The 24,826-nt window shown below is 36.4% G+C and overlaps 1 pseudogene; it reads right to left on the bottom strand.

The window, feature by feature from the left end:
• Positions 1-24,826, bottom strand: part of LOC124620183 — a 350,456-nt pseudogene that overhangs the window by 28,251 nt on the left and 297,379 nt on the right.

The following is a 24,826-nucleotide window of genomic DNA, read 5'->3' as shown; positions in this document are numbered from 1 at the left end:
AACCATAATTCAAAATCATGCAAAAAACAAACAAAAATCAGATGTAATAAAGTTCTAAACACCACAAAGGGTGGAGTAAATAAAATGGAGCAAAAGGTTCAATTTTACTGTAAGAGACAAAAATGGAGATGGCCATTTTCATTATGAATGATACTGATACATGTTGCAGCAATGAATAGTGACATTTTATTTTCTCCCTGACATTCAGCATACCATAGTAGAAGAATCAATAGAAGGTGTTTGTTCCTAAAAAATTTGGTGCAGGAAATAGTAAGACCTCTAATGGAGCTTCAAATTCAGATCCCTAATCTCCCAAAGAAAAGAGCTGATGCCATCAATAGATATGTGCAAAAAGATGACTCATCGCTGGACCTATTACCTGTACCAGGAAAGAGAAAATGGTGCAAATATTGTCCATATAACAAACATTAGAAAAGCACCATGATATGTATGAAGTGTAAAAACATCTATAAAGAATATAACAGGCACTTTTTGTGCATCTTACTTGACACAAGTTGTAATTCAAGGAACTGAATTAACAACGCTTATAATCTGGAGAACACATATATTAATACAATTATTTGTATATGCTGTATCTAAGTGATTGTAACTGATAAAAATAAATGCTAAGAATTCTTTAAAAAATGAATAAAATATTACTCAGGCCCACCAGATTTTCTTAGTATAGCTTATGAGCATTTCACTCTGTCAATAAATCTGAAACAAATACATTCAACTCTGAAAAAATGAATATATGAAAAGAGAACAATTTAAAATACAGACAGGGCCTCAGGGACTCCCTGCACATGAATGCATATGTGTGTCAACCACTGCGTTGTGAAAAAATTTAGTTTCTAACAGTTAATTCTGTTTTGTTGTAATCTTTTTCTGCATCATTGAAGAATTCACTCTATTATGAGATCTACAAAACAGGTAGAGTGAATAACAGTTTGCAGGTTTGGATACATGTGCTACAGTAATGGTTCTATTGCTTTCAGATGCTGCCAACCATTATGTCTGAGTTATTAAAGTGCACAAACAGAGGTCAAATGAGAGCACAGTACCCATCAGCATTTTAAATCTCAATTTCTAAAGCAGTAAGATAAATAATTGTTACGAAAAATTTCAGTATATTACTGACACATCCATTGACACAGACAAGATGGAACAGCAAGGAAGCAGCAATCGCTCTGACAATAAAAAGCCAGTAATTCAGCGAAAAAGGCAAGAAACTAATTGATGTAGTATACTGATTGATTATCGCCGCACATACGAAGGGTGATGTGAGATTTGATGGTTAATTGTCTGCTACTCATTGAACATATATCATGTTTTTAATGATGTCACTCTATTTTACTGATTCTGTAGCAAAGGACACTACCATCCAATGCTTATCTTGATGTTGGCTTACCAATGATTTGAGCCAAATTCGCTTTTGAAGATGACAGTTTAAACTGTTGAAACTGGTAAAGTGAATCAAATAAAGGTTTTGTTGTGCAGCTGACAACTGACTTTTTGTATTTGTTGAAAGTGGTGTTTTATGAGACTGATGGTGCAGCCAACCATTGAATAATGTCACATCTAACCAAAAGAATGCAGAAAGCTGTACTTAGTAATTCAACCCATGTAGTGCTAGGACGTTACTCTTACTGGGAAGAAATCAAGTATGGGATTTCAAATGGTTCTAATGGCTCTGAGCACTATGGGACTTAACTTCTGAGGTCATCAGTCCCCTAGAACTTAGAACTACTTAAACCTAACTAACCTAAGGACATCACATACATCCATGCCCGAGGCAGGATTCGAACCGGCGACCGTAGCGGTCACGTGGTTCCAGACTTTAGCGCCTAGAACCGCTCAGCCACCCCAGCTGGCAAGTATGGGATTCCCAAAGGCTCAACCTTAGGTCTGTTATTGTACCTAAATAATCTAATATATAGAAAGCAGAAGTAGTTCATTTTACAGATGACACTAGTTTTGTAATCAATCCAAGCAGACATAAAGCAACAGAAGGAATGGTAAACAATGTTCTTCAAAGTACCATTGGCTGGTTTTCTGTGAATGGTCTTATCTTCAGTTTAAAAAGGCACAACATACGCAGTTCTGCACATATAGGGATACTACACCAATGATAAGTGTAATAACACAAGGTGAGGAAATGATAAATGGGGTGAAAACTTCAAAATTCTCAGCTGTCTGTAGTGATGAGAATCTTAACCGGAAAAACGCATTTTGGAACTAATACAACAACTTAGTTCAGCCATATTTGCACTCAGAAACATTTCAGATCTTGGGGGGTGAGACAGATCAGTAAGTTGACATATTTTGTATATTATCATTCAATAATGGCATATGGAATAACATGGTGCTCACTTATGATCACCTTGTAGACATCTGCTTATGGAGTTAGTCATGCTGACTACTGCTTCACAGCACATTTATTCTCTCATGAAGTTTGTTATAAATAATCCACTGCAGTTCAAAAGTAACTATTATGTACATAATTACAATACCACAAGAAAAAATGATATTCATTACCAATATGACACATTGCGGTTGACTTCAGCACAAAAAGGGGTGCACAACACTATGACCAAAATTTTTTATCACTTATCCAGTGATATAAAAACATCTCATGGGCAGCAAAGTAAAATTTTAAAACAAACTGCAAAAGTTTCTTCTTGACAGTGCCTTCTATTCCATAGAATGTGTAAAAGAAGATGGGTGGGATTAACTAACTCACAACTGTATATTCAAAATTGTAAATTGTCAGCATGTAGCCATATTTACAAATTAATTTGTTACTGAAATGCAGAATGACTCATTCCATATCATTATGATTTATAGTGGAAATGATCATTGGAAGATGAAACTAACTAACAAAAGACAAAATTTTTATGGCAATGGGAATAACATTGAATGGGTTTGTATATTGACATTACATCATCTACAAAGAGTGGAGACACTGATTGCAGAACAATTCTACTGTTCCCAACATATATTTGTGTTAGGGCCTTAAAGACAAAATAAGAGAAATTGGGGCTCATACAGAAGCATATAGACAGTCTATTTTTCCTTGCTCTGTTTGTGAGTGAAATAGAAAAGGGAATGAGTGGTAGTGATAGTGGTACAAGATATCCTCCACCATGCACCATGTGGTGACCTGTGGATTACATATGTAGAAGTAGATGTTGCTAAAAAGGTAAGGATAAAATATGTTGAGCAGTTTCATCATAAAATGAATGCCAGAATTGCTGCACAGACATTGGGTAAATATTGCCCTTGAACCACTTGACAAACATTTACATCTAGAATACTTTATAGACTGTGAACCAATAACTGGGTTTATAAGATTGATGAATGACATTTTCAATTGCTTTAACAGTAGGAATCTGTTAGCAAAAGGCTAGAAATCATCTCTGTCAATGCGAACAGCTGGCTATATTTCGCCATTGCTGGATGAAGCTGAATAATACACTGACAGGAAAAAAAAACTGCAACATCTAGAAGGAGTTGCGTGATATAAACAAAAGTTTGTAGGTAAGTTCCTACAGCTGAAAGATGATGTATATTTAAATTTCACACCAGTCACACCAGAGTGCACTAGCAGCATTAGTTTGAGAATGCAAATTAATTTTGCTTCAAATGCTGTAATGGTCATGAGCATTAGGTACCTTTGAGATTGCATGTGGTGAATTGATGTTAGTCAAGAATGTCTTTAAGGCATTAAGATGACATTATCAATACCTAACTGAGTTTGAACAAGATTGAGTAATACGGCTATGAGGGGGTGGATGTTCCTTCTGTGATACTGCAGAAGGACTTGGCAGGAATGTAGCCACTGTACATGACTTCTGGCAGCAGTGGTCATGACAAAGTACAGTTGCAAGAAGACTGGGCTCCGATGGCCACGTGGCAGTACTGAGAGGGAAGACCATCGTGTTCGACATGACTCCAAACCACCGCCATCTGTGACTTCAGTGGTGTCAAGTGAGAGCTCGTTGGAGGGCAGGATGGAGGTCTGTTGTGTTTTCTGATGAAAGCTGCTTTCTGCATCCTCATATTATACATCATTGTTGCCCTGAGATCTGTCCTCTATACTGCCCTCTTTCACAATGCCATTGGCAGAATGAGGGTGACTCTTTATACTAGAAATCTTAGGTCACCATTGGCAAAGATCTTTTATTCAAAACATAAGCAGCAGCCAAATTTGAACCCAGTACTGAAAGAGGTCACTAAACCCACCATACTGTTTCTAATGAGGATTTCAGTCTTACTTCCTAATACTCCATGTAAAGGATTTTTACATTTGGTACAATATATTGTTTTCCACAACTTACATATGAATACAATGAATCCTGCTACACAAACAACATTCCTTACATACTTTGACAGCTAATCAAAGCAGGCACGTGGCATATAATAAGACTGGTCTTGAGACGCTGCTTCAACATTTGGGATTACGCAATGTGTACATAAAAATGGATTTATTTTCACTATACCCTGTGCTGAAGATACATTTAGAACAGAAGAAACCATGGTGTCCAAGCAAGTTGCAAATTCTGAACCTCCTACCTGCTGATGGATGAGCAATTTTTTGTAGGTAGCTTTGAACTGAGTAGCAGTGGGATTATTGTTATCATTGCCATGGTCTTATAACAGCTTATTAGAACTAAGTTTTGGAGTGGGACTGCTTATCAGCGAACCATGTAATCTTTTTAGGCCTTGAATTGACACAATAAATCCAAGGTATGCAGTACTTCTGTTTGTATATGAATCAGAGGGGCCGTATCCATGCAGTATCAACTCCTTTATATACAATGATGGGAAAAAAAATCACAACACCAAAAAATAATTGATGAAGAGTAATAAAATTTTGGGAATATATTTCCCTGGGTAATTATTTAACTGATTAACATTGCAGGATCACAGGTTAATGTGAGACAAGACATTGCAGATGTGAAATACTGGCTAATTAACAATCACTGTAATCACCAGAATGCGGAATGCAAGCATACAGACGTGCATGCATTGTGTTGTAAAACACTCCCTGGAGTGCTGTTCATGTATGGCAGCACAACAAGTTGAACCACCAGACTGACATAAAAATTTGTGGTCAGAATATATGGATTAACCACGAAACGTATGATCTGCTGTCATATGAAATTGCACCCCAGACCGTAACTCCAGGTATAGGTCCAGAATGTCTGGCATGCAGGCACATTGGTTGCGAGCACTCTGCTGGCCTCTTTCTAACTGACACACAGTCATCACTTGCATCAAGGTGAAACTAGCTTTCATCAAAAAAGGCAATAGATCTCCACTCTGCCCTCTAATGAGCTACTCAAGTGTGGTCACAAGCATCTCCTACCCACCAAAGGCAGGGCTAGTTGTGGAAGCAGTCAGGTGATCTACCCACTAAGCAGCAACCACTGAGCTGCTTTCTTTGTGGGCATCACGACGAACAAGCTGTCTGTCTGCATGAGTGGCTACTGACACACTATGGCCAAGAGATAGCTGAACCACTCAGTTGCTAAACATGCTGCTCAACACGATGTGCTTCACTTCAATGACTGCGTCACAGCCTTTGCCATCTGGATCCTTCTTACCAAAACCAGATTTTCTGAGTTGCACAGGTGAGAACTCTCCCTAAAATATGTTCTATCTTCCTGTCATTCCCCTGGCCTCAACTTTTTCCAGCCCTGTAACCATTTACCTATCCCCTTCCCTGTTCTCACTCCCACACAACACAGCCTTCTAGCCTTCTGTTTTGGCAACGCACCCATTAGTCCCTTTCCACTGCCCCCCCCCCCCCCCCCCACCAAACCTCCTGACTGCACCTAGCAGCCCTACCCTATCCCCACCAACACCTCATGCTCCTCCTTATTCCCACCATCCACACTGGATTGCTGGCAGCATCGGGTACAGTTACGACTTCATCTGGTCATAGTAGCTGGAGGCAATGGTCCTGTGTGTGTGTGAGTGTGTTTTGCGCTTGTCTGAATGGGTATGCTTTTTCTGCTGTAGAAGAAGGTGTTTTGACGAAATTCTTAAAAGTAAAGCAGTCTTTTTATTTTAAATAACCATTTCTTCGAAAATATAATGTGATTGTATAGGTAAAAAAATTTACTCACTAAGCGATGGCAGGAGAACACAAATATGAAAGGTGTTTCAGTTGGTAAGCATTCGGAGCATTGGCTCCTTCTTCTGGCAGAAGGATTGAAGGGGAAGGAAGAGGGATGTAGGAAAAGGACTGGTGAGATTTAGGAAAATGGGTAGAGTTCAAAGCACTTACCCAGAACCCCAGGTCATCAGTGATGACTTTAACAGACAGGATGAGAAGCATTACATTAAGTGTTTTCATTGTGCTGTCTACAACTCAATGTCTTCTCTATATGGTAAGTAGCAATCCATCCTTTTCATAATATTGTCGTTTTTCCATCCTGGAATTTCCATTGTTTGATTAAGGTAGTAATAGCAAACTTAATGTTCAAAAATCACAAGAGGGTGAGGTACACCTGGAAACTATCTGGAAACACACGTCAGATATTAGACTGTAGGGCATACCCAGAAGCAGATATATAGACATGGATCACAATTTAGTAGTGATGAAGAGTAGACTGAAGTTTAAGAGCATCATCCAGAATGATCAGTGTGAGAAGAAGTAGGGTACTGATGTACTGAGGAATGATAATAAGTACCTCAATAGGCAGCTCAGTTGAGGAGGAATGGACTTCCCTAAAATGGGCAATCGCAGAAATTTGACAGCCAAATGAGGGTGCAAGGAAAATAACAGAAGAAATACTTCAATTGATTGACTAAAGGAAGACTCCAAATATACCAGGGAAAGATGAGGATACAGCAATATGTCACTTAGGAAGTCTATTGAGGTCGAAGTTGAGTGTGACAGTGAAGTTATCTGGTGGCGTAGAACAGGTTCAGGTGAAACCAAGTTAATTGTTGGATGTTCTTAATGGCCACCTGACTCCGCCGTGACAGTTCTAGAGTCATTCAAGGAAAGTCTACTATCAGTAGCATGGAAATACCCAGATAATGCAATACTAGTTGCAGGTGACTTTAACCTGCTGGGTATACACTGGGATGTCCAAGGGTACCCTGCAGGGGAAGGGGCACAAACAGACAGTCATGTGAAATACTTTTGAACACATTTTCTGAAAACTACAATGTCAGTATAGAAATGGGGATTAGTGATCTTGATGTCATTAGAGCAACTATAGTTATGAAACTTTTGTTCTTTTGGGCCTGTGGTGCTATATCTTCTAATGACATGATTATTGTGAGTATCAGCCAGCTATGTGGGTCTTTAAATAGTTTTTATTTTATAAATCACTCATGATGAGTCCATTTCAGCATACAGCAAGTGCATTGTAAATACATAAGTAGGTGATGGTCTTAATATAATGGTCTGTAAATATGATCAGAAAAGTTATAATACATTCGTTTGGTGTTTTTACCTTACATGTAATATTGTTGCTGCCATGTCCTGTCTTTTTGTACATTTATTAGTTTCTCATTAGATATATTCTGGAGACATATATCTGACTATAGTTGGCTTTTATGTATGCTATTTTTTCTTGACAACTTGGATGACAGTGAATCACTGATTTACATGTTTACATAGTTACCATTATAAATAAGTGATGTATGTAAATTTGATTTTTTAAAATTATTTCTTTAGGTTAGGTTCGTATCCTGTTTCTGCCTGGAATTTATTTTAGTTTTATTCAAGATTTTTATGTTATACTTTTATTTTTTCATAATAATTTTGTTATTGTCTACGATTTGTGATGTTTTCTTGGTGTTATGTCTTTGTTTTGTGCTCTTCATGTTGTAATATCTGTTATGTTGATGTAGATGTAGAAATAGGAAGTGCAGGGAAGCCAACATAAATTTCTGCAGAAAAAAATGCAAAGGAATAAAAAAAGAAAGAAAAGGAAAGAAAACGTAGACTTAGGATGGACTGATTCAGCATACAGAAAAGTCAAAATAGGCTTCGGTGACATTAAAAGGCAAGCTCAACATTAAGAGAGTAAAAGGAACTTCACTGTTAAGTGGAATGGAGAGGGCAGATAGTGGGAAAGTACATTGATGGCCTTTATGAGGATGACAACATAACTGATGATGTAACAGATGAAGAAATGAGTGTTGATATGGGAGACATAGGGGATCCAGTATTAGTCAGGGTTTAACAGAGCTTTGTAAGACTTGCAATTAGATAAAGCAGAAGGAATTTTAGAATTCCCAATACCATTGGGGTAGTGGCAACCAAATGGTTTTTCAAATTGTGTACAGAATCTATGAGACTGGAGATGTACTGTCAGAGTTTTGGAAAAATATCATCGACACAAATTATGAAGGCCGCAAGGACATATGGGTGTAAGAATTATCACACAGTCATCTTAACAACTCATGCACCCCAGTTGCTGAGAAGAGTAATATGCAGCAAATGGAAAAGAAAACTGAATGTCTGTTTGGCTTTTGGAGAGGCAAAGGCACACAAGAGGCAGTCTTGATGTTGCACTTGATAATGGAAGAAAGACCTAAGAAAACTCACGACAGGTTCATAGGACTTGTTGTACTAGAAAAAGTGATCAATAATTTAAAATGGCTCAAAATGTTCATAATTTTGAAAAAATAGGAATAAGCTAATAGGGAAACATAGGAAATATACAATATGTACAGGAACCAAGAACTAAAAAGCGTATAAGGCACATACACAGTTTTCTGACCATACTGTTAAATCTATACATTGAAGAATGAATGACAGAAATAAAAGGAAGGTTCAAAAGAAGGATTAAAATTCAGCATGAAGGAAAATCAATGAAAGATTCACTGATGAGGTTGCTATCTTTAATGCAAGTGGTGAAGAATTACAGGATCTTTCAAATGGAATGTCAGTTTAATGAGCACACACTGAGGATAAGGAGTAGCAGAAATTCCAGTGTCCCAAAACTTTATGACATCAGCTTAGTCCTCCAGCCGACATAATGTATGGTTGGGTTTGTCAGAAGGTCTTAATGGGAGAAGGTATATGAACTTTGTGTCTGTTATTGTATTTGACTTTTGTGAGTAGCTCTGCATAAGTGAGTTTTAATGATGTCTTATGTTACTGAATAATGGAGGCAACACATGGTGCATCACCGGAGCGAGCAGGGTTGCATGTATGTGGCTGCTGTGTTGGTGTGTTGTAGGCCACTGTGACTCCAGGACCTGCCCACCTTGTCCTTAGAACTCCCAGTAGCTATTATTTTATTTTAAGTATTAGTTTTTTGCTGCACTATGTATTTATTTATGCATGAGAAGCACATTTTGCCAATTTGCCACTGACAAGTGTATGCCTTACAGCTGGTATGATACTGGTCCTCATGGAATCTTGGAGCATAAATGGTGGTCGTCTTTTTGTTATGAAATGATCATGTTATTTACACATTTACTTTTAATTAGTGTCATCTTGTAAAGCTTTTATTATTATTATTATTATTATTATTATTATTATTATTTTACAGCTTTTCTGACAGTTTTGGCTCCAGGGATACTGTATGTTTACAGATATTAGCACTGCAATAAAACATAAACATTCTGCATATATAGAGGGTGACATCAACAAATTAGTCCTAGAACACGTAATGTGAGTTGAACTAAATTCCTTGCCAGTAAACCTGAGCAAAATCTAATCCCGCTCTGAGCATAAAATCCTACAGGAGTTACCTATTGCACATGACGTCAGTAAATACAAAGGGTACACTGCTGCAATGCTTAAGCCTCTACTTAGATAGCAAAGTTACCTGGGACCATAAGTCATCTGGGCTATAGAAAGATTGTCCTTGGCTACTCTTGTGGTTAGGATAATCTAACTTAGTGGAGATATCAGTATCACAAAATGTACTTAATTTGGATCCTCTCACTCTGTTGTGTGCGACAGAATTACGTTCTGGGGCAATTCACCCACACCAAAGAGCTTCTTTCTGCAGAAAAATGTTGTCGAAATTACTTTCAGAGTACCGCCAAGAATGTCCTGTTGTAAAATTTTCAAGAAACTTGGACATGCCACTGCTTCCCACTATATTTAATCTATTATGCACATCATAGCTGACAATGCACTGAGTTCACTCAAACAGATGGTGTACATTTTGAGTATGGTAAAATGGCTTCTGTTGAGAAGCATGATGAGAAAGCGAAGAATTTTGGAACACTTCAGCATTATGATAATACTGATGAATTTAAATTTTTTAGTAACAAATATGGGTCTGTAATTATTAATAAAATTGTAACATATGTGTATAGAGTTAATGTTAGGATAGAATGGCTGACTCTTGATGATAAAGCTAACAAGAAGATATTTGAAGACCAGGGCACATTCGAGAAAGTGGCGTATAGCATGTAGTAATAAAATGGGAGCTTTTGATTTGAATCTACAGAAGGAATCAGGTGTACCTTGGCGTAAATATACTAGACAAATAGGTTTAAGTTTGTAACGTATTCTAAGCCAGAGCAAAGTGCTGATATAAGTAAAGTTAAGTCTTGGACAGATCTTGAAAAAGAGTGTAAAGTTAAAAATAGGTTGTTTAAAGGTACCAATCCTTTCTATATTGGTCTACAGATTGCAGGTGATGAACCCGAAAAGACAGATAAGTTCAGAGTGAAGTTAAATATCACATTTATTGTAAGAAATAGAGTGTATATGACATTTTGTAAAAGGAAAGGTAATGTAACATTCTGAATAAAAGTATTTGTTTACAGCTAATGTCTAAGTTGGAGTTTTTTTATGCCAACTGGGACCATATTCGAAATTATCTGGATGACCTACACCTGGCATTTCTTGTTCCTAATATTCAACAAAGGATTGATGAACTTGCTATTACCTTTTATGACAACAAGATTAATTATTCCGCAGCTGTTTTCGTGTTGGAAGAATTGTGGTATTATAACCCTAATTTGGAAGAATTATTGCATCAGTTTAGGGACGCTTACAGAGAATATGTATTTATGCCAAACAGTATAAGATGTGCAAACAGGCACTTTGATTTTAGGCAAGGGCGTTATACACCACTATGCCCATAGGCCATGAAGGCATGCATGTATTGGCCATGTGGATGGCACCTGTGTCCCATACAGGCACAGCTTTTTCAGTCACTGAAATGTGTTTCTCTGCATGTGGCATGAAAGCCAATTGGAGGATAGCTGTATTAGTTCATATTTTGTCCACTAAATTCAGCAGGAGTCGATTTACAAGTGTGCCTTTACTGAATATGCTGTAGGAACATCAGACGCTAGCTGTGTTTTGGCAATGCTAATGTGGCAGTTGTAATCTTATCCTCTCACACATCACCATTAAATTTCTCTCAGTCATTTCATTATTTTCAACAGTTTCATGAGGTGTAAGATATACAAAAGAAACTTTTTACTTACCTTCATTTTCTCTCTTGTTGTTGGCTCCAAGTCTTGCGTCTAGGGGTACATTCTTCCAGCTGAAATTTTGGTTTAACATTGTGGGTTCCTGATGACTAAATAACTGATGAAGATTTGCCTGTATATTTCTTGAATTTTATTCTTTGTCACATTGTTAAATATCATACCGTGTTTACAATATCCACTTAATATTCCAAATTACATTGTTATTGTTGATCTCCATCAGAGGCGTGCCCTGCCCACGACTACTACATTCTGCGGTACTCACAATATTCCAAAGCATTCACAAACTTTCTTGACAAAAGAAGTATCTGCACCAAGTTATGTCATTATTTTATAAATGAGTATAGAAATAAACTTAATAATTTGTGTAAGATTGTACAATTAATAATATGAATTTTAAGTAAGCTCGAAATTTCCGTTTCAAATATTTCCAAAAGAATAATAATTTTAACTGTACACATGTAATAAATTAATTTCCTTTTATACATTTTAGCCAGACATTTAATACATCATATGCAAAATCAAATGAAATTCTTTTAATTAAACAATTGAGATAATGTTCACCTATACAAGAATTGATAGTATAAATGATATCGGTTGTTTCTTAAAAAGGCTGATGTTAGAGGAGGGTGTCCCATTACACAGTACTGATGTGACACACATATAAGCAAGCATATTTCCTAATCTATAAAGTATAGGGTTTAAAATGATGCTAAACATGTGTCTCCATGTTGTTTCATTATTATGTAATTATTCTTTAAATTTGCTAGAAAATTGTCAGGTCGCCTTTGATTTTGAAGAGGAGAGATAACAGGGTTGAATATGTTAACACTTCCAGGTAGAGAAGCTATGATCATTATGTAAGACTATTCCCTGATGTTTTGTCTCTGAGTGTGGGAGATATCTTCAGAGGTAAACAGGCAACTGTATCATGGGCTCGAGGGCTCCTCGCTTTTTATAAAGCTGCATACTGGGCGCAGCCATTCATCACATGATGATGGCTGCATAATTGTTTCAGACTGGTGTCATTGTTCTTGATTAAACGTAGAGTAATTGATTGTCATTCTGCTGGTGCAAAGCCAACATAATAGTCACATAATCTTACTTCATACCATCATCTTTTGTATTAAAACTATAACATTGCTTACAATCATCTATGATCTCTCTGTACATGTGAGTATGACGACCCATTGTCTTTGTTAAAACATTTGTCTCACTTAACTTTATTTCATGGTTTACATCTTTGGAGACATGATCTGCTGCACCCCAGTCGTCCATATGTCCCAAATGGCAGTTACTTTTGTGTTCAGCTAAGTGGGTGTTAATATTTCCTTCTGTAGTTCCAGTGTATAACTGCCTCCAACTACATGGAATTTCGTGCACCCCCAGGCGTCACTCCACACACCCCTCCAATCCGCGTCCTCAATTGAGGATGATACAGCAGTCGGTTGGTCATGATGGGCCACTTGTGGCCTGAAGACAGAGTGCAGGTGTCACTAGTGGATGCCATAAATCTTTTGCTGATCTAAACATTCTTTTATCTTCTTGGTTGGTCTAAAGATAATTTAAACCACATAATTGGCCAACACTATCCTGGTGCAGTATAAAATTTTGTTAATAAATGGGAATGAAACTTTTCCAGATGGTGACCATTGTTCTGTAGTATTCCTCAACTTGGTTGGAGTACTTAATCCACATCCTTTTGTAATCATTTTTCTTGAAAGATGACTAAGTAATTCAGCTCATTTTGTAAATAAACTGGCTCACTAATTTCATTAACTCTGGCTCCTTCTTTTTTGTCTCTGGATTCCTCACATGGGTATCGATCAGTGTGTGTAGCTTTCCTGTACACCTTATAGCCTAAAGTCAATCCACTTGTTTGATCACAGCTACATCCAGAAAATTAAGTTCCCCTTTGCTCTCTTTGTCCATTGTAAGTCGAATTTTTGGGCTGATGTTATTGAGGTGTACCAAGAACACAGTCAACTTCTCTTCACTGTGTGTCCATTCTACCCACACAGCAGTACCACTTAGAAGGTCTTTTATTGGCTGTCTGCAGTGCCTGTTTGAAAATATTCATATACAAATTGTTAATAACATGGACTAACAGGGCTGCCCATGGCTACCCAATCAATTTTCTCACAAAATTCAATGCTATACTTGTAATAAGTTGAAGTGAGATAGTGTCTAAATGAAGCTACTGTATCAGTTGGAAAAATAGTTTCCATATATGAAATAGCTTTGTTCAAAGAAATGGTTGTAAATGACATGATATCAAAGCTGACAAGAATCTCACTCTTTCCCAATTTCATGTCTTTTAATGTTTCAAAAAAGGCACTGAGTTTTTAATATAACTGCCAACTGCACAAATATAAGCGTGTGCTGATGAAGCTAGACATCTGGTCACTTTGTTAAAGGGAGAGCCTTTAGCACTCACAATAGGTCTCAAAGAAGCCTGTAGATTGTAGAGTTTTGGTAAGCCATACAGTCTGTGTGGATGAGCATCTGTCCTTCACAGTTGTTTCTTATTGTCCAAAGAGCAACAAATGATTTTACCAGTTGATGGGTAATTTTTAAAACTTTCGCTGTAGAATCTTTCTGAATCTTTTTATAAGTAGTTGAATCCAAATGATCACTAATCTTCTTATAATAATCCTCACTCTTCATCACAGCTGTGGCATTACCTTTGTCAGTGGTAAAGCTAATGATGTAATTACGCACACTGATATTCCTCAGATCCATCCTTTTCAATTATGATTAATACTGTAGGAGAATTACATTTACATAATATTCTAGCCATTTCTGTCCTAATTTCATCAGCAAACTGTTGTGAAAACAGACAGATTCAAATAAAATTACCTTCTTCGGAGAGAACTGAACTTTCATCTTTAGTCAGTTCTGTGCAAGGCATGTTAATAAGCATTTGAGAATTATCAGTAATTAATGTTCCTGATCTGTTATTCTGCAACTTACACTTCTATTTGCTGACACTTCTGCACTAAGTTTAACAGTCCTTACCATTACACCATCAACCTTAATCCAGTCATAACACTACATTCTATTACTAATACATAAATAGAAATGTAACAGCTTACTGCTAGTTGCCACCAGTTCTCACCGTGTTTGATAGATCTGCTCTCATAACGTCACAAGTTTCATATAGTTGTAAATGTGTCACGTTTATGTTGAACAAAACATCATCTTCACCTTCAGAAACTTCAGAACTGTCTAGGTATCTCGACTGCAAAACAGGAAAGTGAGCATACACAGTTGTTGAGCTTTCTTCTTGCACACTCCCTGTAGTTGCTCACCCAGTTTTGACATATCCTCCCTGTAGAGGTGTTTAATCATACAGTGTAGGTTTTCATGGTCATTGTCTATCACAGTTAATAATGCCAGGCCGAGAGGCCATGATTGATGTATAAAACTATTCCTTGATGGCAGGAGGCATCTTTGCAGAGATAATGGTAAGTGCTTCAAGAGGTTGAGGACACCCCACATTTATAAGGCTGCATATAGGGCACCACCATTTGTCATGTGATTCTGACTGTGTGATTCTCTTTGGCTGTCCCCACTGTTTTTGATTAAAAATAATCTACTGTCATTCTGTTGGTACAATGCCAATATCCATATTTTATCTATCTTAATACCTTCATCTCTCCCATTAAAATTATTATAGTGCTTGTGAATCTCTCTGGTCTCTTTTTACATGTGTGCATTATCTTTGCTAAAATGCTCATCTCACTGGATTTTATGTTGTGGTTTACCCATCAGTCAACATGTTATGGTATGGACAATTTGTAAGTATTATGTTGGTGCATAAGTCCATAGAGTTTTTCCATAAGATACATATAACAGAGACTTCAATCATCAATAATATGTTTCCTTCACTATTTACAACAGTCTGCCAATGCTGGGGTAAATTTTTGATTCCGCGACTGTAATAATTGTGAGGTGAAGAAATCATCAAGCCAAGTTCGGAGCACATTTTCATATGGAAAGGAAGTTTCTTGAAAGTTGTTTGGTAGAGAGTGGAAAAGGTGAAAATCTGAGGGCACAATATCAGGTGAATAAGCTGGAATGACTTCCGAACTCAACTCCAGTATAGTGTTTTTGTCAGTCTAGCAGAATATGGGTGTGTGTTATCATGGAGTAGCAGCACTTCACGCAGTCTTCCTGGTTGTTGTTCTTGGACTGAGTCTACAAAACATCTCAGTTGTTGACAATAAATGTCAGCAATTTGGGGAAACAATCTGTAGTGCAACACACAGTCTTTTTTCCACCAGATGCATAACATTATCTTTTATGCATGTGTGAAAGTCTTTGTATGGGCTGTTGCTCTTTGTTTGGGATCAACCATTTCTTTCTTTTCATGATGTAAGCATAAAGACACCATTTCTCACCACCAGTAATTATACAGGATAGGAATGGTTAACACTGTTCATGAGCCAATTGATGATGAAAAATCAGAGATGCACATAAGGCCACCCACTGATGTTAATGATTTTGGCATAGAGCATGCAATACTCATACACCTGATTTTTCATCCTTCTCCACTGCATGGAAGTGTTGCATGATGGTGGAATGATCACAGTTCATCACATTTGTCAGTTCTTGAGCACAATGACATGGATCATTGAGATATAACACATTTAAACAATCTTCATCAAGCCCTGAAGGTCTTCCTGAATGTGGGGAGTCACTAACGTCTAAATTATCCTCCTTAAAATGAGAAAACTATTAATGAAATTATCCTCATACATGGCACAAATGTTTCTGGCTGCCTCTGCTGTGGTCATCCCTCTACTGAATTCAAGCAGAAGAATATGTTGGAAATGTTCCAATTTCTCCACTTGGAACTCGGTTTTATAGCATCCACAGCTCCTCTCACTATTTTCAAATGATAAAAGGATAATATCTAAACACAAATAACAACAATGAACTACAAATAAAGAAGGACAATCAATTGATAAATTCATAGAAACCAGAATACCAACATGAAAACAATATTGCCACAAACTTATGCACCAACAAAATATGTTTCAAATGACAATTACTTTTGTGTTGAGCTAGGCTGGTGTTAAGACTTCTTTTTGTGTTCCAGCATATAGTTGTCCAAACCTACATTGATTTTACATCCTACGTGCCACTAGTGGATGTAATATATCTTTTGCCATTCTGAAGTATTCTTTTATCTTCTTGGTGAGTCTAAAGATCATTTCAGCCACATGGTTGGCCAACAGCTTCCTGAAGCAATCCATAGTCTTGTTAATAAGAAGGAGGAAAACTTTCCACATTCCTCAATAGCTCTGGCTTTCTCTGTTCTTAGACTGAGTAACAATGGGGCCAGGCAGAGATAATGATGCAATTGACAGCCTGTGACAGATGATGGTGATATCTACGCAGCTCTATATATGCAGAGGACTCTTGAGCTCTTCATGCAGTTGCTGTTTTACCTCTGAAAATGTCTCCTGCCATTGGAGGCAAAATGTCAGGAATAGTTGTAGACATCAACTACCATCTCCCAGACTGAAAGTTTTAACTGTAGTAAACACCAACCATGAAAAACTACACTGTATGACTAAATATTTTGTTTTGTTGACACTGAACTATAAACCAGTTCCTCTGAGGGCTTCAGTTAAGCTTCTTGAGTGGGAACTTAATTTCTCTTTCAATGTCTCTTACGAGAATTATGTCATGAACACTAGCCAATATGGAATAATGGCATGACCTTATACAGGTATATAACTTAAAGCACTTTTTCTATTATTATGGTGAAGAGAAATGGTGACGGAGTGCCACTCTGTGACACCAGAATGGGCACTGGAGCCATTTGTAATGAAAATTTTAACTTTTAGACTGAAGCTGTGATTTGTCTGTACATATTTAGGTTGAATTTATAAATAATTGTGGAATTCCAAGTTCTCTCCTAGCCCATCACAAGTAGTTTATATTATCACTTTCAAATGATTTTTGAAGCCAACAGCATGTGCACTTCTAAGCCACATTCATATTTGTTGACGATCAAGATTCCTGATATAAAAATGTGAGCTACAGTAACTTCGTCTGTAACTGCCCAAAATTAACAAACAGGAAAAAGAATGACACAGTCTGGTGAAACATAAACCGGCTCAAAGAAAAAATATTTGATTTGGACTCATAATAGCACTATGATTAAATTTTACATGGAAATTGACGTGTGAAAACAAATAGAAAAGTTGTAGTAAAGATCTGTGTTCAGAAATGCCCCATTGAGTGATGTACATAGTACTCTAGCTAATTAATCCAGGAACTTTGTATTGGTTGTGGAAATGGATTGACAACAGGAACAAATGCAAAGTAATAACCTTGTTTTCGGAGAACAATGAAATATAAATGGATGACAATTTAATATTGTGAGTTTGCTGAACACTTACCATTTCTGTAATCGCCATAAATTTCCAACAAGTTCATGCCTGTGAACTCTGCTCTTCCTCCAGCATGCACACCTTCCTTTTTATCAATTATCAGCCACTGATGACCCTCGAAAAGTAATGTCTGATTATGTCATGTGAATTCACCATCATCTATCTGAAGAACAGATGATGAACCATAACGTGAAACCTAAAATTTCCATTAAACTATAATTTAATTTACAGTGCAGTGTGAAGATGATTTGTAGACACCAAATTTTTTAATGCTATCTTAGATGTAACTTGGCTAGACCTACCTTTGCTGTATGCCAGTAGCCATCGTCCACAGATATGTAACACAAGCAGATGTATTTCTCTTCATTGTGTTTACTGTTTAAATTGTATCTAAAATATAAGTTTCCATGCTTTATCTAAAACATATCAATTTTACTATCAATGATGGATTCATCATAATGATAAATGACAGAAGAAATAATAATTAGATCAGCAAAACAACCATGTAAATATTTAAATCTAGAGCCATATGCTATACTCCTTTAATGGGAAGAAAATTGGAGAAAGCAAGAAACATTTCAATTTTAAAAATCAAAATGTTAATTTCAGTTGCTTGTAACTTAATAAAAAAAGACAGAAAATGTTATCTACAAATTGTCTGTCTAATTTGGTTATGTTTTGTTTAAAAACTTATTTCATTTGTATATTGTGAGAGGGTTATCATTAATTTTATTTATTCTACAGCTTTGACATATGGTTATGATACAAAATAAAGGGCACAAAGTAATATCTCATTACACCTCTGAACACTGATCATTACAACATCAGTCTAGATTTTTGTTCTTAAATAAAACAAAAATATATACTATTTCCTGGAATAATAATTCACATGTGTAATACAAGCATATAATAAATAAATATGATAAATACAGTTAAGAGACAATTAACTAATACACAAGGTGATTGACAAAGATATATAAATATTTTAATATGTTATTCACATGTAAAACTAAAGAATGTTTAGTTACACAGTTACAGCTAATTAAATATGTTGCCTGAAATTTAGCAACTTTGCTAATATGGAACCATTACAAAACTGTATGAGATTAAAGTAAAGCAAGATTTCCATTTATTTTGTTGTTACTGGTCCGGTGAATCTAATAAAATATATCCCAGACGTGTATCTGCAGTAGTTTTCCAGAACATCCTGAGAAGCAAAGATTTTTATACAGGTAAATCTCTTTACTTTCCATTAAGAATGTACAAACATTTATTTCATTGTTGGCAACCATCAGTGAGTTGTTTCAGTCATTTCCTAACCTTGAAATGAGTTTTCTTTGCTTCTCTGGTTGTTCTGGAAAACTACTGCAGATACACATCTGGGACATGTTTTGTCAGATTTACCAGATCACTAATAACAAAATAAATGGAAATTGTGCTTTACTTTAACCTCGTACGGTTTTCTGATGGCTTCATATTAGTGAAGCTGCTAAATTTCAGGGAAAATCTTTTATTAGCTTTAACTATGTAACTAAACATTTGCAGACCTATGTTTATAAGAACCTTTTTTCTTTAGTTTTACTTGTGAAATAACATATTAAAATATTTGCATATCTTCGTGAATCACCCTGTATATTGTATGTTTTTCTAGGTTCTGATGAAAGATGGTTTTCCCAGACAGGTGGCAGCATACTTGAGAACCCCATAAATTCAAATATAAAAATATTACTTATGAAGAACTCGTAAAATTAATTAATTGATTCCTGAATCATGGGACTGTAATTTATTGTTAGTATTCTAGAGGAAAATGTTTATAGTAAAACTAATTTATAGTCACACTAACTTGCTGACACATTGACTAAATCTCAGCATACACAAATAAAAGCATTGAAGGGTGTGGAACATAAGTAGTATAAATACAGGAATAAAATTCTATTACAAACTGCATCGTGTGATACAGTAATATATGTTATTATGTTCTATTAACAGAAATCAGTTAAATATTTTAATTTTATCATATAAAGGTACATGGTTTTTTTTTTCAATAAAGATGTGACTGATTTCTTTTTCTATCCCTCTCCCAACTAGCAAGTTTTCAGTCTCCTATAATTACAACACTAAATAAACTACGTATCACCCACTCTTATTTTGGATCCAGACTTTGGGCGAGCACAGGCTAAGTTTGAAGCAAGTATTTCTGTTCACTGTTATGTTTTAATTTATAAGTTATTGCACATTATTTCTTTCCATATGAACTATAGAATTAATGTTATGTAACAAAGATGAGTACATCAAACAATGGAAACTCCAGATAGGAATATCAACAATGTAGAAAAAGGTAGAATCCTACATACCATAAAGAAGACACATTAAGTTGCAAACAGGCACAATCAGAAGACACTTACATGGAGCTTTTGGCCACAGTCTTCATCAGCAAAAGAGAAACAAACACCGTTCATACACAAAAGCAAGCATGCATCATGCACACTAGACCGCCAACTCCAGCATCTCGGGTTGGAATGGCGCTCTGGCCCAAGATGCTGGAGTTGGCGGTCATGTGTGCATAATGTGTGCTTGCTTGTGTGTAAATGGTGTGTGTTTCTCTTTTGCTGGTGAAGGCTGTGTCCAAAAGCTCTATGCAAGTGTCTTAATTGTGCCTGTCTACAACATAGCACATCTTCTTTATGTTAAGTAGCTGTCAATCTCTTCTTACAAAGATGAGTACATGTTACATATCTCTATTCTGAAAAGAAAGATACACCTACACTCAAGGAAAAATTTTTTTTTCATATTATGTGATGGATGGTTGAGTCTTTATTCATCTAAGTTCTTATTGGTGGTTAATTTTATTATACATATATGTCATTACACTATCATATGATTTATTTTGACTATAACATTACTTTATTTTTAATAAATTAGCTGTTACCCACAGCTGCACTCACATGTCAGTAGGTTTGTTATGATGAGTGATGGTGAGTAAGTAAGCTACTGCACATGCTGTAACATCAGCTGCCCTCATGTGTCTGCCTATTTGGAAAAGTATAGCTCATGATAAGCTCCCCACTATCACCCCTCCCAAGCTGTCCCCATGCATGAGCCATTGGCATGAGCAACATCGCTGCCTAACAATGTGTACAGAGGGGGATAAGTAGGTACGAGCAGCTGTGCATCATGCTATTGAAGTATCTGTACATTACACAACATACACATTATAATGTAACTGGAAAGATACAACATCTACTCACCAAGTGGCAGTAGGACACACACATATAAAAAGAGGCTTTGCTGATAAACAAACAAATGGACTTTTTATATGTGTGTTCTGCTGCTGCTTGGTCAATAGATTTTTTATCAATCCAATTACATTATACTGTCAAAAATTAATTATTTTCGTTTTTATAAGCCCATGTAGCCATCATTCCTTCTTATGTAATCATCTTGTCAGTCTTTGTTGTCATCGGTCTTATTCACAGTCATCTGTTTTCTACCTTATGTCCTAGTCCGTTTATTTATCTGTAAAACCTTTTTTTAAATGTGTGTTCTTCTGCTGCCACTTGGTGAGTAGATTTTTTATTTAGCCATTTACATCATATTGTATTAGCCCAGTGGCCATCATTCCTTCTTATGTAACCCTCATGTCAGTCTTTGTTCTCATCTGTCTTGCTCAAAGTTTGTCTGTTTTCTACCTTATGTGCTAGTCCATTCATTTATTTATCTGTAAAACATTTTTTATATGTGTGTTCTCCTGCTACCACTTTCTGAGTAAATTTTTTATCTATCTAATTACATTATTGTGTCACAAATTGATTATTTTTGTTAACATATACACTAAGCAACAAATAATGTGGAAGTATGGATTCAACACATTGAAGACTGCAAAGCATTGTATTCATTACTCTGAAATGTACCATGTTGCCCGTATCAATCAATAAAACATTTTTGCAAGTATGATAAAGTTAAAAAGTTACAGTAAATAGCTTTTCCAAGAGTAATTATTTTTCTTTAATTTGCATAATATTCTTCAAATCAATAAGTATCTTGTGCTACACACATTCTAATGTATTATAAGGTCTTGAGATGAAAATATTATATGCCACATACCAGACAAAACAATTTCATCATCTTCTTTTGGATATTTGCCCTTGTCAATTTTTAACAATAAATCAATTTAGTTTTCATCCAGCTCAATGTTTATGACATCATATCTCCTGAACTATGTGTTGTACTATGACATAATTTTGTTTGTGCATTCAGTGACATATGTGGATACTTGTCAAGATGACATTATGTTCTAGCTGGAGACCCAATATGAATGTAATTATCTGGATTCTGTTTGCAAAATGTGTTGCGAGTGTAATTAGCAGTAAAGAAATAATAAATGTAAATGTCATGCATGTTGTGGCAGTCTTTCATGCATCTTAGTGTTTATGACATCACATGTCCTGAACTATCAGTCAGTACAATGACATAATCTTGATACATTCAGTAGCACATGTGAACACAGCCAGCAAAATGTGGCACATATATAGTTAGTAGCAAAGAAGTATTAAATTAAAATGTCATGCCTGATGCAACAGTTTTACTGCATGAACTGTGAACATTTAGTAAGTGAAGAACTTTTTCCTTTCGTCATTTTGTGGTGGTTGTAAGGGAGAAATGGTTTTTTAAAGGTTTGAAATTATGTGTAAAGTTTGTTGAAAGTCAGCAAGTGCTCTCATTCTCAAATAATGGATGAATAAAGTATAGGTGTTGTGGCCTGTATTCCCTTTTCACTCCCACTCCTTCAATAGATAGGTTGTTCTTGTCATCACAGTGATTCTTTCCAGGCAGTAAGTGATATGTGTAGGAAGTTTGGTTGAAATTGGTTCAGTGGTTTCAGAGGAAATGTGTAAAGTACATACATTTCTGTAATATATGGATATATTTTTTCCCATGATCTGATTTTAATGAAATAAAGCCTACAGAGTGACCAAAGCTATCCTCAAGTTACGTGCAACAACCCCATGAAAATTTATCTAGTAGGTTTGGAGAAACATGTTCAAACAAACACACAGACACAACTGTTTTATTTTTAGTACAGATCTGACTGGAATTGATTTCAGTCATCAGAAAACGAAAGAAGAGCAGGAAGGAACTGAAACTTTCATTTTCCTGGTTACATTTCATGATTCTACATTGATAATATTTTATAGCTTAAAAATTTTGTTTCGTTTCATAGTGAGGATATGATTTCACTGGTTTGTCATGTAACAGACTTCATAGTGTGGGCACACTTTCATTGGCCCATTGTACAACAGGCCTCACAGTGAGTACACACTCTCAGTGACACACCACATGATGGGTCTCAACATTAAAAGGTTAATCAGCATCTGACAAGTTAACAATCTAGATTAGCATACAGGGTGTTCCAGATGAAGTGGATGCCTATGTAACTTACAAAACAATAGGTGAGAGAAATATTTATTGAGATAGGTCCACATAGGATATGTTACACTTTCTGTGGGGGCTATGAACGTATTTTACTGAGCTCTTTTCCAGAGCAATGAGATACAGTTTCGTAAACAGAACATTAGGTTTTTCAATCATGTAGCTGATGTATTTAAAACATCTGTGTACAAATCATTGTAAATCACATTTCTATCATGTTTAATTTGGGATACAGAAACCTTTGAAGTGTTAGGAGTGGATGCAACATGCTGTACACACTAGCTGCCTGTGTTCTGATGGATGCTCTGGTAGTGGAATGCTGATTTAAGTGAGGTGTTCAAATGTGTCCCAGGCTTCTGAGTGTGCAACATAATGTGCCTTCAAACGATATGCAGACAAGATGTAACGTCGTTGGTCTCATGGAGTGACAAGCTTCCTTGATGCGCCATTTGAAGTCATTTGGGGTTGTGCGTTTAGTGACATAAATACAATTCTTTAGGGACTCCCACAAAAAGAAACCTGCTAGCGTTAAATTAGTGGACAGTGTGTGCCATTCCTGAGGACCATGGCATCGCAACCATCTTCCAGGAAAAGTGCTGTTCTGTCCTTGCATAACATCACATGCAAAATGGCTGGGCGACTATTGTGATATATCCACAAATGGCCTTAAATGTCTAGAGGAACATTTTCAAGGAGAGTACCTAAACTGTCAACAGTAAAAGCTTGATACATTTCACCTGTTTTACGGTACAAAATAGAAATGAGTAGAAATCAGAAATTTTCTTATTAAAACTCACTAACATTGCCTCAGGCAAATTCAGGTCATGCCAGAGACAGAGGCTGAAGCAGGAAGCAAGCTATTATGTCACAAGTAGGTCAAGTCACGATGCGGTCTGCTGAGGAAGGAATAAGCATTCAGTAGAAAAGGTGATGGAAAACCTAAGGAAGTGAGACAAGCATACTTGTCAGTTTGTAAGCATGTTGCAAGAAAATGTTATCTATTTCATGAAAGCACTTAGTCAGGAACTAAAACAGCAGTTAACAGCCTATTAAGTGAATGTAGCAGAACAAGGAGCACACATTCAGTCACTACAAACTGAGTTTTGCATCACAGCCTTACATTTGCTCCCTTTAAATACCCCAGCTCTTGTCATGAGTTGATCATTGGAGTTGATGGCATTCACAGTAATAGCACTCGATTCCATGATTATGATACTTTAGTGAATCTATGTTTTAGATGCTCCAGCACAGTTTATGAATTAGCCAAAGGTGTGCTAAGGTGATGGCCTTCACTGGATGAGCTTCATGCCACTTGCCACCTACGATTTACTGATGGGGAAACTGAGTGTCTTTCAGCAGCATCATGTCCCATAGTACTGCCAATACGACTTCAATGCAGAAGCCAGCAACAGGGCCTCTTGGGACCCACGTTCCTGTTCAACGCTCAGGTGCCTTTGGGTGCTGAAACCCACCAGGAGTAGTGAGGAGACCAACCGACCACATGACTACTGACACCAGGTATATTGCGGATGGGTCATCAAGGGTCACTGTAGAAT

Source organism: Schistocerca americana, chromosome 6 (genome assembly GCF_021461395.2).
Source record: "Schistocerca americana isolate TAMUIC-IGC-003095 chromosome 6, iqSchAmer2.1, whole genome shotgun sequence".
NCBI lineage: Eukaryota > Metazoa > Arthropoda > Insecta > Orthoptera > Acrididae > Schistocerca > Schistocerca americana.
Note: the sequence above shows the minus strand (reverse complement) of the source record. Positions and strands in the feature narration are given on the sequence as shown.